The sequence below is a fragment of the Procambarus clarkii genome, unplaced genomic scaffold (assembly GCF_040958095.1).
Source record: "Procambarus clarkii isolate CNS0578487 unplaced genomic scaffold, FALCON_Pclarkii_2.0 HiC_scaffold_318, whole genome shotgun sequence".
NCBI lineage: Eukaryota > Metazoa > Arthropoda > Malacostraca > Decapoda > Cambaridae > Procambarus > Procambarus clarkii.
Window position 1 is genome coordinate 207314 of NW_027189351.1, and position 17090 is coordinate 224403.

General features: G+C 44.0%; 1 non-coding gene and 1 pseudogene across 1 annotated transcript; both read right to left on the minus strand.

Moving 5' to 3' along the window:
* Positions 1 to 5110: 5110 nt before the first annotated feature.
* Positions 5111 to 5229, minus strand: LOC138361366 (5S ribosomal RNA). The gene has a single exon (XR_011226931.1). It is a non-coding gene; the product is annotated as a 5S ribosomal RNA (ribosomal RNA).
* Positions 5230 to 16742: 11513 nt separating this feature from the next.
* On the minus strand, positions 16743 to 16862 carry LOC138361363 (5S ribosomal RNA; annotated as a pseudogene).
* Positions 16863 to 17090: the final 228 nt, after the last annotated feature.

Consider the following 17090-nt stretch of genomic DNA (forward strand, 5'->3'; position numbering starts at 1 on the left):
ACGAATGCCACGATTTCCCGACTATATCCCATCAAGCGGACGTACTAGTAGCATTGCAACTCCTGCCTGCCCTTACTTTACGCTTGTGGTCGAATAGACACGGCTTTCTCACAACGCTTTCAAAACTGCAGTTGCCTACTCGTCTGTTTCACGTCCCTGTGAAATGACTTTTGCACAAATCCAAAAAATAGAGCAAAATCAGCGATAATAGTGATTGAGGTGAGCCGCCTGTTGGCTGCAGCCAGAGGAAGGAGGGGAGGGGCAACGGGGTGACGTAGGCGAGTCGAGCAGCCAATGGCGCTCGAGCAAGCGCCTCGAGACGGCGTATATAAGCAAAAATTTTTCGGCGCCGGCCATCACAAACCACAGTTGTTCACCATGGCTCGCACCAAGCAGACTGCTCGCAAGTCCACGGGAGGCAAGGCTCCTCGTAAGCAGCTGGCCACCAAGGCAGCACGCAAGTCTGCTCCTGCCACAGGGGGTGTGAAGAAGCCTCACCGTTACAGGCCCGGAACGGTCGCCCTGCGTGAGATCCGTCGTTACCAGAAGAGCACCGAGTTGCTCATCAGGAAACTTCCCTTCCAGCGTCTGGTGCGCGAGATTGCCCAGGACTTCAAGACCGATCTTCGCTTCCAGTCGTCTGCCGTCATGGCTTTACAGGAGGCATCCGAGGCTTACCTGGTCGGTCTCTTCGAGGACACTAACCTCTGTGCCATCCACGCCAAGCGTGTCACCATCATGCCAAAGGACATTCAGCTTGCTCGCCGTATCCGTGGAGAGCGTGCATAAGCTAAATCGACCACCCTAGTATACACCAAACTCGGCCCTTCTCAGGGCCAAAATATCCTTCTAAGGAGATTTCAGACATTCCTAGCATAATTTAGGTGTCATACATACATGTGATATCAATAAATCAAGTCATTTGTAGTACAACCTGTTCTCTTACAAACAAAACGCCGTCGCTTTTCACTCTTATGCACTGTCAAGGATCACCCCCCCCCCCCAAAATAAAAATTGTCATACTGTACTAGAAATAAAAGCAGCTTGTATAAGTGACATATACTGTCCAGTCCTGTTTTATTCTGTTTTCGGTCCTCTGGCTTAATCTGTTAAGTTAGGAGATGACATTTTAAATTAACCGTTTTCTTGACATTTTCAAACCTAAGAGGGTGGCCTGCATAGTAATCCTAATGTGGAACATAACAATGAATCTCTAATCTCTAGAAAAAAGATACCGAGTGCTTATATGTGTTGAGAGAGAGAGAGAGAGAGAGACACAGACAGACAGACAAGACAGACAGACAGACAGACAGACAGACAGACAGACAGACAGACAGACAGACAGACAGACAGACAGAGACTGAGAGAGAGAAATACACACAGACAGTTTCATAAATATTCTCATTTTATAGCTATTTGCTTTCAGTGACAGAGGTTTTTGTTATAATAGTATTGGTGTCTAACACTCACAATCTCTTTAGAAATTAAAGTGTGGCTCCAATGGAGCCGAGTTTGTTGGTTTGAGGCCAAGCCACCACCACAGGGCAGTAAGTAAGCCGTTTACTTGGAGGAGGTGTACTTGGTGACGGCCTTAGTGCCCTCAGAGACGGCGTGCTTGGCCAGTTCTCCGGGCAACAGGAGCCTTACAGCCGTCTGGATCTCCCGACTGGTAATGGTGGAACGCTTGTTGTAGTGGGCCAGGCGAGAAGCCTCGGCGGCGATGCGCTCGAAGATGTCGTTCACGAACGAGTTCATGATCGACATGGCTTTGGAAGAGATACCAGTGTCGGGGTGGACCTGCTTCAGCACTTTGTAGATGTAGATGCTGTAGCTCTCCTTCCTCCTGCGCTTCTTTTTCTTATCGCCCTTGGCAATGGCCTTCTGGGCCTTTCCGGCCTTCTTGGCAGCCTTTCCAGATGCCTTGGGTGGCATGATGATGCTCGTGCTGGCTGGCGTTGCGATACAATAATGAACTTTTGCGCGAGGCGAGCTTTCCTTTTATATCCCGCTCGCGACTCAGCTCAGAGCGGGTCGCGTGGCGGAGCGCGCTGATTGGTCAGTGGCGGGCTCCCTTGATCCTGAGCGGGGTATATAACACGAAGCTCGATCTGCGGGGCGGCATAAAAGATTAAGATAAACACTCGCCAGCCAGCAGCGGCATAAAACACCACAAACCCACAACAGCAGCAGCAATGTCAGGACGCGGCAAGGGAGGCAAAGTGAAGGGCAAGTCAAAGTCTCGCTCCAGCAGGGCCGGACTTCAGTTCCCCGTGGGCAGAATTCACCGTCTGCTGCGTAAGGGCAACTACGCCGAACGCGTCGGTGCTGGCGCTCCTGTCTACCTGGCAGCCGTCATGGAATACCTCGCTGCCGAAGTTCTCGAGCTCGCCGGTAACGCCGCACGTGACAACAAGAAGACCCGTATCATCCCACGTCACTTGCAGTTGGCCATCCGCAACGACGAAGAACTCAACAAACTTCTGTCTGGCGTAACCATTGCACAGGGAGGTGTTCTTCCAAACATTCAGGCAGTTCTTTTGCCAAAGAAGACAGAGAAGAAGTAAGCACTTCTGCCACCCACCGCGACAAATACCATAACCAGGCTCCATCCGGAGCCACACACACTTTAATAGAGAGATTCAAGTAGACAATCAACTTTCAAACATTAATAATAACATTTATATTGATTTCATTTGGAATGTGTACATAACAAACAAACAAAACAAAATTATAGGGGATATTCAGCATCACTTGGAATATTAACCAATCATATAAATCCAATATATATTTTATATTTTACTTTAAGCGAAGAATTCATATTCTATCCATTTTTAATCATACAAATGAACAAAAGCAATTCTTCACTAGACGTAATGAATGAATAAATGATCAAGGTTTTAATGTGTTTCATGAATATATATATATATATATATATATATATATATATATATATATATATATATATATATATATATATATATATATATATATATATATATATATATATATATATATATATATATATATATATATATATATTAATACTTGTGAACCAGAATATGTTTGAGCAGCAGCGATCGTGCCTGCCATTGGCCGAAGTGCAACAATTCAAATAATTTAAAGGGCCTGCTCGGGTATATAAGAGAGGCTGGGAGACTGGGGCCGGTGGTGGGTGATGGGTGATGAGTGATGGTGTGGTGTGGTGTGGTGTTGTTAAGAGTTGATTTACGGCCAGCCAGCCAGCCAGCCAGCCAGCTGCAGCCAAGGCAGGGCAGGGCAGGGCAAGGCAAGGCAAGGCAAGGCAAGGCAAGGCAAGGCAAGGCAGGCAGGCAGGCAGGCAGGCAGGCAGGCAGGCAGGCAGCCAGGCAGCCAGGCAGCCAGACAGGCAGGCAGGCAGGCAGGCAGGCAGGCAGGCAGGCAGGCAGGCAGGCAGGCAGGCAGGCAGGCAGCCAGACAGCCAGGCAGGCAGGCAGGCAGGCAGGCAGGCAGGCAGGCAGGCAGGCAGGCAGGCAGGCAGGCAGGCAGCCAGCCAGCCAGCCAGCCAGCCAGCCAGCCAGCCAGCCACTCCCACTTTGTATTTATATGCATTCAATTTATATTCAAACATTATATATGTTAAGGGCCTTGTTTTAGTGTTTATTTTAAAAATGACAAACATCGAGTCATTTTACCAGTCCTTTAGCGTTAACGGTGATGCATTTTAAAACTGAACATAAATCGCCTTTTCTGGATATATCAAATATCGAATCCGCTTAATGTGCCTACAATTCAATCATTCAAAAAATACATAATTTACATCAAGCCTTTTCATAGAACAGACAATAAGATTTGTACATGCAAAAAAAAAAAAATCCTTTAAGTTATCAATACAATGTGAGAAAACTTTACTTTTATAACTAAAGTTGCACAATTATACCAACTCTATGGTGGCTGGGTTGTAAGGTGTGTGGCTGGTGTTTTGGAAGTCGCGAGTTCAAACGACCCAATGGGAATAATACTTTTTTTTTTTTGCCATACAATCTTCCTAATACTATTATGTAGGTTTGTGTGTGTTTTTTTATTCATTCTTTGGTTTTATAGATGACATACATATTGACTCCTTTTACCGGTCCTTAATTAGGCTCTGGGGAAGCAATGGTGGTGGTGGTGGTGGTGCATTTAAAACTAAACCAAAAATCACCAGTTCTGGACGCGTCAAATATCATATCCGCTTAATGTGTCTACAACCTAATTACTTAAAACTACACTATTTAATTCATTCATATCATGTGCATATTGGTCATTATGCTCATACGACCGACATCAAAATTTATTTTCATTATTAGAATCATACATTTCATCAAGTAATACAGATACAAAGAGATTTTCTTTCTGAGAAGACCGTTAGTATTGGCTTGCAGGCAGGCAGGCAGGCATTTGAGGGTTATTATTTCGCCTGTTGATTGGGGGGAGGGTTGATGTGTTAGGGGGTTTTCGGTTAGATGTGGTGGTGGTGATTGGTGGTGGTGGTGATTGGTGGTGATTGGTGGTGGTGGTGGTGGTGGTAGTAGGTGGGAGTTGGGGGTGGGGGGGGGGGGGGTGGGGAGGGAAGGGGAGGGGAATGATGGTCTGTGGATTCCTTCTCCGTACCCTTTACATATAAGCAAAAATATGCCTTCTTGTGGGTATAGAAACATTAACACAAATTATATCAGTAACTGATATTGTAGCCTTATAAACAGAAAAGATTTGTACATACAAATACTTTTTAATTATCATTTATTTGTGGAAATGGCATTTACGTCATTAAATTGATACCTCAGCATCAAGCTAGTGTCCTGCAGCAGTGGTCCAGTGGTAAAGTGTATATAAGTGATGCGTATTCTTGGAGTTGCGAGTTCAAACCCGGATTAAGCTATATATATATATATACAACATGTTTTGTTTTGGTTGTTTGTTTTTGTATAAAGCCTCACACAATATCTATATTAAGCGAGTTTGTTTTAAACATGACATACATATTAATTCATTTTACCAGGCCTTATTCCACACAACTCCGTGAATTTCCCGTGGAGCCAGCCATTCAAACAAAAACAAACGAAACAAAACAAAACAAAACAAAAAACATTATTGCCAACAGCATTTGGTGTTCCCAGGCGGTCACCCATCCAAGTACTAACCAAACCCAACGTTGCTTAACTTCGCTGATCGGACGAGAAGCGGTGTTCTCAACGTGGTATGGCCGTTGGCATGAGACTGCCTACACATTGTGGCTAATAACCAACTCTTTTAAGTCATCGCGGCAGGATACGGACCTGCTTGTGGTGTCTTAATGGTAATTGTATCCTAACATATTTTTGTCTCCTTGGCATGGATATTTAACATCGTTTATTCAGTCTTGGGTTTATGTTCTTTCGCCATTTACAGACATTTTACATCTACCTACTTCCTCAGCCTGCCCTGCCAATTTCTAATGAATTTGTGGATTTTCTTTTGTAATACAAACATGTGTGTGCTCATCTGCTCTTCAGTTTTTATGATATTTGTCTCATCTGTCCTGCTTTATGATACTTTTACAAAGAACATGAACAAATGCTTCTATTTTAGAGAAGATATGGGATCCAGGTTTCGGAGCCGTAAAACCAACCGTCGTGATTGGTGGACGAGTTGCCAGGTTGCAGCTTCTGTACCGTGCCGGCACATAAATAGGTTCGGCTCAAGCGGCGGCAGCATCATTCCCCCGTGACTGTCTGAGCGTCTCTCATCACCTTGGTTGGTTCATCATCATCATGGTAGAAGCAAAGCCTACCAAGAAGGCTGCGGCTGCTGCTGCTGCTGCTGCTGTGGTGGCCACCACCAGGAAACCTCGCGTCCAGGTTGCTCACCCGAAAACTAGTCAAATGGTTCTAGCCGCGGTCGCAGCACTCAAAGACCGTAAGGGCTCGTCTCTACAAGCAATCAAGAAGTACGTTGTTGCCAACAACAAAGTCGAGGCTGCCAAGATCGCCATTTACATCCGAAGATTTCTCAAGAAAGCAGTGGCTGACGGCATTCTTGTTCAGACCAAGGGAAGTGGAGCTAGTGGATCATTCAAGCTGGCCGTAGCAGAGAAGAGGGCCGTTCTAACTCCCAAGAAAGCCACCACAACCAAGAAACCATCTACAGCAGCAAAGAAGGCCGTGGTAACTCCCAAGAAAGCCGCCACAAGCAACAAACCACCTACAGCCTTGAAAAAGAAGCAGCAGCAGCAGCTTGTTGTTGGGAACAAAAAGCCCAAAATAAAGAGAGCTTCAAAATCTCCCAAACCACCCAAGGCAAAGAAAGCTGTCAAAAAAACAACAAAGGCAAAATAAACGACGACATGCAAGCAGCATGAATACACATGACAATAAACATCCAGGCCTCCCCCCTCAGTGGAGGGGCCTCATATGATTCCAAAAAAGAGTTTAGTTTTGTAGACAAATAAATCATTACTTTTGGGGTAGATTTACTCTGTATATATATATATATATATATATATATATATATATATATATATATATATATATATATATATATATATATATATATATATATATATATATATATATATATATATATATATATATATATATATATATATACATGGGTGAGGTGATATGGTACCAAAGTTTTGGGTAAGGTGATTGACATTTACACAAGATAAAACACGAACCAATGGGAATAAAAACATAAGAATGGAAGTAACTGCAGAAGGCCTATTGGCCCATAACACAAGCACTTCCTCTTGATGCTTCTATATTGGTTCAGAGTCTTGAAGCTATAATAATATATATATATATATATATATATATATATATATATATATATATATATATATATATATATATATATATATATATATATATATATATACACACAAAACTAAATAGTCTTGTTAGACAAATTGCCCCTATTAGAGGCAAGTTGACTAACAAGCCGAATGACTGGCAATTGTTTTGAATTTGAGTTAAATCTAACATAGAAATGTAATCAAACCTAACCTAACCTATGCTAACCCAAGCTAAGCTAACCTAACCTAACCTAAGCTAACCCAAGCTAAGCTAAGCTAACCTAACCTAACCTAACCTAACCTAAGCTAAGCTAACCTAACCTAACCCAGCAATTCATGATCTTAATATAATACTGTTAATTGGATAAACCAATTTGGAAAGAAATGTTCGAAAATAACAAAATTAACTGTGCTTGTTAGGAAAATTGGGCCTTGCATACTTGTCCCAATAGTGTGGTTCTCGCTTTTAGGTACGACATAAACGTATACCTAAGTTGAGAGAGAAAAAGATTCTCACTCAAACATGCATATCGATTGCCAGTCCTGAATTCTGGGTAGATATTCGTGTCCTCCCTTTTCATTTACCATCATTTGGATACTATCAAAACAGCTCTGAGAAGGATAAAATGAATAAAACGGGTAGCTCACTCATGTAAAAAGGAAGAGTTGGGAAAGATCTCTCTCTCTCTCTCTCTCTCTCTCCCCCTCACACCCCCCCCCCCCACCAATGATCCTGCTCTGCTAGTATATAACGTAACAAACCTTCCCCCCCCCTCCCCAATCAGAGTCCCTTTAAGCATGCGAGGATAAAAAATAGATTTCATAAGACCCAATGTGCTAGCTGATATCAAAACAATTTATGTTATCGTCTATTAAGCCCTTCAGTAAAAAAGTATAGGGACCTAATTAGGTCCCGTTTTGAGGTGGTGGTGGGTGGAATCGATGGATTAGCCAAGCTCTTATCCGCCGAATCCGTAGAGGGTACGACCCTGGCGCTTCAGAGCGTACACCACGTCCATGGCAGTGACGGTCTTCCTCTTGGCGTGTTCCGTGTAGGTTACAGCATCACGGATGACGTTCTCGAGGAACACCTTCAGGACGCCACGGGTCTCTTCGTAGATGAGACCCGAAATACGCTTGACGCCGCCACGACGAGCTAAGCGACGAATAGCGGGCTTGGTGATGCCCTGGATGTTGTCACGTAGCACCTTACGATGACGCTTGGCGCCACCCTTTCCGAGTCCCTTGCCTCCCTTGCCGCGTCCAGTCATGGTGTTGTAGTTGTGTGAATCGAATTGACGAATGCCAGAATCAGAATCAGAATAATACAGGAGAAGATGCCCATAGGGGCGAGTTTGGAAGTGGGGACAGAAGAAGATAAGGGGGGGTGAGAGGAAGAAGATTTGTAAGAGAAAAAGTGCCAGGGCTAAACCCAGCTGCGTGTCGTTAGGTTGCGGCTTTCGAGGCAGGGACTCAGTCGGGTGTTTTCAGTGACAACATCGGGACATCACAAACTCACAACATCACAGTGATTGGCTCAAGAGCGTCAGGGCTGAACTTTTTTACGGATTGTTTGTGCTGGTTGTTGAGAGCTGAATATGTAATGATAGTGGATGCTGGGTGTTGAGAGCTAAAGTTTAACGAAATACAGAGTTAGGAAGAGGATCATGGATGGTAGAGAAGAGGTCATGATTGTTTCGTGGTAGTCTGAGAGTGTGTAGGAGAAAATCAATGTGTTGTTCATGATGAGTGAGTAGTCTATCGATTTGTTTGTCTGATAGAGTTTTCCAGTAGGTATTTAGGGCAGGAATGTTAGTACTTTCATGGAGACTTTGACTGGTATTTAACTCTTGCCATCGGGTGTTGAGTACCCATCTTAGTGCTCTATTCTGTATTCTTTGAAGTTTTATTTTGTTAGTGCGTGCAGATAGAGAAAGAGCTAGTGGAGCGTATGTTAGGAGAGGTCTAATAAGTGCTTTGTAAAGGTGCATTTTTGTGTCAGGTTTTGCAAATCTAAGTCTGTATAGTTTCTTCATGGCTTGAAGAGCTATTGCATGTTTCTGTGTTATGTGTGTGTGAAAGAGTAGTTGTCGATCAAATGTGAGTCCCAGGACTGTGGAGGAGGGAGATACAGAGATATAAGTAGGATTTTGAGTGTATGAATAGAGTTTGAGAGGAATTGGGCGAATAGTTCTTTTACAGAAAAAGTAGGTGATTTTAGATTTGCTGGAGTTGGTTTTTATACGCCATTTGTACTCCCACTCAGTGACAACATCAAGTTCTGTTTGTGCTCTGTTTGTTAGTGTATCAATGGTGTTGCTGGTGACAAGGTGAGAGACATCATCAGCATAACATATGGTTAATGAAGTGTGATGAACAGGGTCAGGAATGTCGTTTATGTATAGGATGTAGAGTGTTGGGGCAAGAACAGAACCTTGGGGAACACCGGCGTTTAAGTTGAAGTAGTCAGAGTGTTGTTGGAGGAACTTAATTCTCATTGTCCTATTGTCTAAGTAGTTCGAAAGAAGTTTGGTGGTGATGAGAGGAAGATTAAAGTTGTTGCATAGTTTGAATTTTAAGCCGTCATGCCAAACAGTGTCAAAGGCCTTCTCAACGTCCTTAGTGATGAGTGCAGTCTTAAGTCTTTGGTGCTGATTGATACTGAGGTAGTTAGTCATGATGTTTAAGGCGTCGTGAGTGGACCGGTGAGGCCGAAATCCAAACTGTTTGTTAGTGAGTAAGTCATTGTGTTCAAGGTGCGTTCTAAGTCTCTGGTTGATCAGCCTTTCAAAGACTTTGCCAAGTGTCTCTAGAAGGCTGATGGGTCTATAGTTCTTTGGGTCAGTGTGGGGTTTCCCAGGTTTTGGAATAAGAACGGCTGTGGCAGACTTAAAGTTGAGTGGAAAGTACCCAGAGGCAAGGGAGGCGTTGAATAGGTTAGTGATAGCAGTAATGATAGAAGCAGGGAGTTGTCTAAGAAGGATATGTCCAATGCCAGACGCACCAGGGGCTCTACGACGAGTGCCCATGAGAGCTGTCTTGACATCAGCTAGAGTTAGGGGAGTCTGTAGTTCAGTGTTTGAATTGAGATTTTCAAGGTGAATGAGGTCGTCTGGTGTAGTTGCTTGTCTATTTTGGTGTATCCAGTCTTCGACTATTTCAATGTTGGGGCGTGCAAATGGTTCAGGAGGATGTGGGTGAAAGATTTGTTCCCAGTGGTGTTTAAAAATGTTGAGAACTGCTTCAGGATCAGTGATTTTGTTGTTATTATTTAGAAGGTATTTAAACGGTGTGTGAGTTGATCCTTGTAATCGTTTGATTCGTTTCCAGAATTCTTGAGGTGTCAGTTTTCTGTATTGTTCTGCTTGTTCTATAAGGTGTTTCCAATGTTTTGTGTGGTCTTCATCTAGGCTGTTAAGGATATGGTTTTTTAATGCTGTTAGGTCCCATAGTATTTGTCCATGACGATGTATGTTTTGTAAGAATCTAGTGTGATAGCAAGCTAAGAGGCGTTTGGAGCGAATGGAGGGGGTGAAAGTGAAATGTGGTTTGTGTGCTGTTTTAGGGATGGAGATGTTTGCTGCATGAATGATGGTGTCTTGTATGTTGCGTGCTTGTGTGTCGATGTCAGTGTGATGTTTGTCATTGTATTCATAAGTGAGATCAGTGTCATCAATGTGTTGTTTGAACATGTCCCAGTTTGCCCTATGGTATGAGAATTGAGGAGTGCTGGGGATGAGAATAGGATTTGTGGAGACTGTGAGAATTAAGGGAATATGATCAGAGCCCGTAATGGGCCCTGGTGAAATGAAGTGTTGCAAGTTGCTGCCGTGTCTGTTGGTGAATATGAGATCAGGCCGGCCAGAACCTGTATGTGTGAAACAAGTGGGGAAATCAGGGCCAAGAAAGAATAGATGTTTTTGGGTGTATATTTGGTGAAGCTGTCTGCCATGCTGATTTGTGGTATTGTGGTGGAATGTAGGGTGTTGTGCATTGAGGTCTGCAAGCAGAAAAACAGGCAAGTGAGAGTTGTTGAAGAGAGTTATGAAATCTTGCATGGGAATGTCGGTGTTAGGACGGGTGTAGGTTGTGCAGATGATGAGAGACCCCATTTGTGTATGAACTTTAATGGCTAGGAAATGTTTGTGAAGCCAATGAGTGTGTAAGAGTTCGTGTTTGTATGAAGAACGGATGAGTATTGCAACTCCTTCATGTGCTTCATCTGGTGACTGGTAAGAGGTGTAGCCATAATGTTTGATTTTATATGAGTTCGTGATGTATGTGCTATTTAATAATAGCACATCAGGTCTCTCGATCTCAATAAAATCTGACACCATGTGTCTAATGTTGAAATATGCCCGCACATTAAACTGTATGATCTTTATGAATTTTTAGGTTTTGATGGGGTGCTGGTGGGGTTTTGTGCATGTACAAGAGCATGAGGGTTGCGTGATTCAATGAGTTGGGCAGTTATTGAGGAGGGTGCATCTTGGAGGATGGTGGTAGGAATTGTAGGATATTTACAGCGGGAGGTGGGAGTAAGACAACGGGTTGCTGAACGGGCTCGGGACGAGACAAGATGAGTTACAGAAGAAATGACTGAAGTTGTTGGGGGATGGAGGGAGACAGAAGGCTTGTTGACAGGGACCGGGTGAGAGGTATCAGAGGTTGTAGTGTTAGTAGTCAGATTGGAAGTGGAGAGGACAATGTTGGGAGAAGAGGTTGAAAGTGCCTTTGACATGGATGCTTCAGTTTGGGATAGTCCAGGATGTGCTGTTTGGTCAGTGGCACCGTTTTCTGTAGCAGTCAGGAGTGGGTTGGTAGGAGATTGTGGGGGAACTGTAGTATTTTCTTCAGCTGAAGTCATGGTGTTTTGTGGAGTGAGGACTGTAGGCGAGAATGGAGCAGAGCGCAATAGTTGAGTAGGAGGAACAGAGATACTAGGAAGGCCGTTATGAGTGAGAAAGATTGGAAGATAGTCAGCAAAGTCACGGCCATCGTCCTTGGCCTTCAAGTAAGCAGCTTGTACACAGGCAGTGACTCGTTCATATGCAAGGTTCTGAAGAGGAGAATAAGGTGGAGGTGGTGGGTGAGGGAAGAGAGGTGGAGAGGACTGAGTTTGTTGTGCAGTATTATGATGATGTTGCTGGTGAGGTGAAGCATTAAGGACACTGGCATAGGACATTGATGTGGCTGATGCTGTTTGGTGATGAGATAGGTTATGGGAGGTTGAAGAAGAGGAATGAGGGTGTGCTTGAGTGCGAGGTTGGTTATTGCGAAGAGATTTTAGGGTTTGCTTTCTCAAAGGGCAAGATTTGTCAACTGCTGAATGACCTCCTTGGCAATTGATGCATTTTAAAGTGTTGGCAGAGCACTGAGTGTAAAAATGGCCTTCTACAGAACATTTTGAACAAATTTGTGGGCTTTTACATTTCCGGGTTTCATGACTGTATTTGTAGCATTTAAAGCATTGCAGCAAAGGAAGATAGTCAACTGGACTAATGAGATAGGGAGGAGTGCTGGTGTGGAGGATTTTAATTCCATGGTGCAAGAGTTTTTGAGCTTCTGTAGGGGAGGAACATTGGATCTTGAGGTGTTTTGTATTGGGCACTGGGTATATCTCCATTACAGTAATAGCATTCCTGTGAGAGATGTCTTGAGAGAGATTGATAGTAGTAGGTGCTGAAAGGACAGAGCTGTCGACATTTCTTACAAGTACAGAGCATTTAGTTTTTTGTTCAATAGTGAGAACAGGAGTAAGTGAAGCTTGTGTGAGTTTTCTGAAAGTAGGTTCCTTGAAACAGGCAAAAAGGTCGTCTTCAGAGGCAATGAGAAATTTGATGGTGTTTGTGTTGGCATGTTTTATATGGTTAGTGGCTGGTGTGCCAGTGGCATTGTAAAAGGTAGTGATGCAGTCAACTGTGTCTATGGGTGTATTCCCAGTGTAGGTCATCCGTAGACAGTGAGCCATTGTGACTCACTGTCTACTGACAGTCCCGTGTCTTGTGCCAATCACTGCGATTCCATTAGCTCAGTGGGGGGGGTCAGTGTGCTCGTGAGCTGTGGGTTGGAGCTCGGTTGTCAGAGGCGTAATTCCGGGTTCCTAGCAGGCTAATTGAACCCGGTTCGGCACAAATACAAAGTATTCGTGAGTCCTGAAGGTGTTACTCAAGGGCAACCCCCACTGCTAGTTGACTCGCACTATCACGAGGTTCTAGCAGTGGATCGGCATAGCAAACAAGCCAGGCAGGGAGACACAGGGCGCAAGCACGTGCTGTGACCCCACCTGGGAGGAAAGGACGAATACCCCACTGCACTTTCACCGCACAGGGGGTAGGTCCCGGCCTGAAGAGGAAGAAATGTTTAGCAGAGGAGAGAAAGAGTGCTATGCACGGCAATACACATTACGTAAGTTAGGCCATCCAGCTGTCCCTGGTTTTATTCAGGGTGGCAGTACGGGTTGGCCCACTAGGGTAATGTATCTTTGCACGTTATATCACTGATAGAGCTGTAACATAAACCGTGAACACGCCGAGAGGAAGAGCCGTCGTTGCCTGAAAAAGAGGTGTGTGCCAGTTTGCCTGGGTGTTGCCTTGGATGGAAGATGGCTGTGATAAGGATGTGGCCCCAGGTAGGGTTACCACGAGAGTATGCTCGTCTGGGCCGACCAAGCGGCCCTGACCTTGCAAGTTAGCAACAGGTGCTACTAGCGCTCTGCATCTCTGGCTGTTGTTAAATCGATGCTGTTGGATCACTGTGGTGGTTGTGATGTCAGATGCCTCAAAACGGTGGTCCCATGTAACTGCAATAATGCAGAGGCAGGTGGTTGCAGGTGCGGGGGCGCTCAAACAGCGTATCGCCTAGATCTCACTGCGAGCGCGACGTGCTGCTGCTTCCGTTGCCAATGAAAAGTCGAGCTTTCCTTTTATATCCCGCTCGCGACTCAGCTCAGAGCGGGTCGCGTGGCGGAGCGCGCTGATTGGTCAGTGGCGGGCTCCCTTGATTCTGAGCGGGGTATATAACACGAAGCTCGATCTGCGAGACCACAAACCCACAACAGCAGCAGCAATGTCAGGACGCGGCAAGGGAGGCAAAGTGAAGGGCAAGTCAAAGTCTCGCTCCAGCAGGGCCGGACTTCAGTTCCCCGTGGGCAGAATTCACCGTCTGCTGCGTAAGGGCAACTACGCCGAACGCGTCGGTGCTGGCGCTCCTGTCTACCTGGCAGCCGTCATGGAATACCTCGCTGCCGAAGTTCTCGAGCTCGCCGGTAACGCCGCACGTGACAACAAGAAGACCCGTATCATCCCACGTCACTTGCAGTTGGCCATCCGCAACGACGAAGAACTCAACAAACTTCTGTCTGGCGTAACCATTGCACAGGGAGGTGTTCTTCCAAACATTCAGGCAGTTCTTTTGCCAAAGAAGACAGAGAAGAAGTAAGCACTTCTGCCACCCACCGCGACAAATACCATAACCAGGCTCCATCCGGAGCCACACACACTTTAATAGAGAGATTCAAGTAGACAATCAACTTTCAAACATTAATAATAACATTTATATTGATTTCATTTGGAATGTGTACATAACAAACAAACAAAACAAAATTATAGGGGATATTCAGCATCACTTGGAATATTAACCAATCATATAAATCCAATATATATTTTATATTTTACTTTAAGCGAAGAATTCATATTCTATCCATTTTTAATCATACAAATGAACAAAAGCAATTCTTCACTAGACGTAATGAATGAATAAATGATCAAGGTTTTAATGTGTTTCATGAATATATATATATATATATATATATATATATATATATATATATATATATATATATATATATATATATATATATATATATATATATATATATATATATATATATATATATATATATATTAATACTTGTGAACCAGAATATGTTTGAGCAGCAGCGATCGTGCCTGCCATTGGCCGAAGTGCAACAATTCAAATAATTTAAAGGGCCTGCTCGGGTATATAAGAGAGGCTGGGAGACTGGGGCCGGTGGTGGGTGATGGGTGATGAGTGATGGTGTGGTGTGGTGTGGTGTTGTTAAGAGTTGATTTACGGCCAGCCAGCCAGCCAGCCAGCCAGCTGCAGCCAAGGCAGGGCAGGGCAGGGCAAGGCAAGGCAAGGCAAGGCAAGGCAAGGCAAGGCAAGGCAGGCAGGCAGGCAGGCAGGCAGGCAGGCAGGCAGGCAGCCAGGCAGCCAGGCAGCCAGACAGGCAGGCAGGCAGGCAGGCAGGCAGGCAGGCAGGCAGGCAGGCAGGCAGGCAGGCAGGCAGGCAGCCAGACAGCCAGGCAGGCAGGCAGGCAGGCAGGCAGGCAGGCAGGCAGGCAGGCAGGCAGGCAGGCAGGCAGGCAGCCAGCCAGCCAGCCAGCCAGCCAGCCAGCCAGCCAGCCACTCCCACTTTGTATTTATATGCATTCAATTTATATTCAAACATTATATATGTTAAGGGCCTTGTTTTAGTGTTTATTTTAAAAATGACAAACATCGAGTCATTTTACCAGTCCTTTAGCGTTAACGGTGATGCATTTTAAAACTGAACATAAATCGCCTTTTCTGGATATATCAAATATCGAATCCGCTTAATGTGCCTACAATTCAATCATTCAAAAAATACATAATTTACATCAAGCCTTTTCATAGAACAGACAATAAGATTTGTACATGCAAAAAAAAAAAAAATCCTTTAAGTTATCAATACAATGTGAGAAAACTTTACTTTTATAACTAAAGTTGCACAATTATACCAACTCTATGGTGGCTGGGTTGTAAGGTGTGTGGCTGGTGTTTTGGAAGTCGCGAGTTCAAACGACCCAATGGGAATAATACTTTTTTTTTTTGCCATACAATCTTCCTAATACTATTATGTAGGTTTGTGTGTGTGTTTTTTTATTCATTCTTTGGTTTTATAGATGACATACATATTGACTCCTTTTACCGGTCCTTAATTAGGCTCTGGGGAAGCAATGGTGGTGGTGGTGGTGGTGCATTTAAAACTAAACCAAAAATCACCAGTTCTGGACGCGTCAAATATCATATCCGCTTAATGTGTCTACAACCTAATTACTTAAAACTACACTATTTAATTCATTCATATCATGTGCATATTGGTCATTATGCTCATACGACCGACATCAAAATTTATTTTCATTATTAGAATCATACATTTCATCAAGTAATACAGATACAAAGAGATTTTCTTTCTGAGAAGACCGTTAGTATTGGCTTGCAGGCAGGCAGGCAGGCATTTGAGGGTTATTATTTCGCCTGTTGATTGGGGGGAGGGTTGATGTGTTAGGGGGTTTTCGGTTAGATGTGGTGGTGGTGATTGGTGGTGGTGGTGATTGGTGGTGATTGGTGGTGGTGGTGGTGGTAGTAGGTGGGAGTTGGGGGGGGGGGGGGGGTGGGGAGGGAAGGGGAGGGGAATGATGGTCTGTGGATTCCTTCTCCGTACCCTTTACATATAAGCAAAAATATGCCTTCTTGTGGGTATAGAAACATTAACACAAATTATATCAGTAACTGATATTGTAGCCTTTTAAACAGAAAAGATTTGTACATACAAATACTTTTTAATTATCATTTATTTGTGGAAATGGCATTTACGTCATTAAATTGATACCTCAGCATCAAGCTAGTGTCCTGCAGCAGTGGTCCAGTGGTAAAGTGTATATAAGTGATGCGTATTCTTGGAGTTGCGAGTTCAAACCCGGATTAAGCTATATATATATATATACAACATGTTTTGTTTTGGTTGTTTGTTTTTGTATAAAGCCTCACACAATATCTATATTAAGCGAGTTTGTTTTAAACATGACATACATATTAATTCATTTTACCAGGCCTTATTCCACACAACTCCGTGAATTTCCCGTGGAGCCAGCCATTCAAACAAAAACAAACGAAACAAAACAAAACAAAACAAAAAAACATTATTGCCAGGCGGTCACCCATCCAAGTACTAACCAAACCCAACGTTGCTTAACTTCGCTGATCGGACGAGAAGCGGTGTTCTCAACGTGGTATGGCCGTTGGCATGAGACTGCCTACACATTGTGGCTAATAACCAACTCTTTTAAGTCATCGCGGCAGGATACGGACCTGCTTGTGGTGTCTTAATGGTAATTGTATCCTAACATATTTTTGTCTCCTTGGCATGGATATTTAACATCGTTTATTCAGTCTTGGGTTTATGTTCTTTCGCCATTTACAGACATTTTACATCTACCTACTTCCTCAGCCTGCCCTGCCAATTTCTAATGAA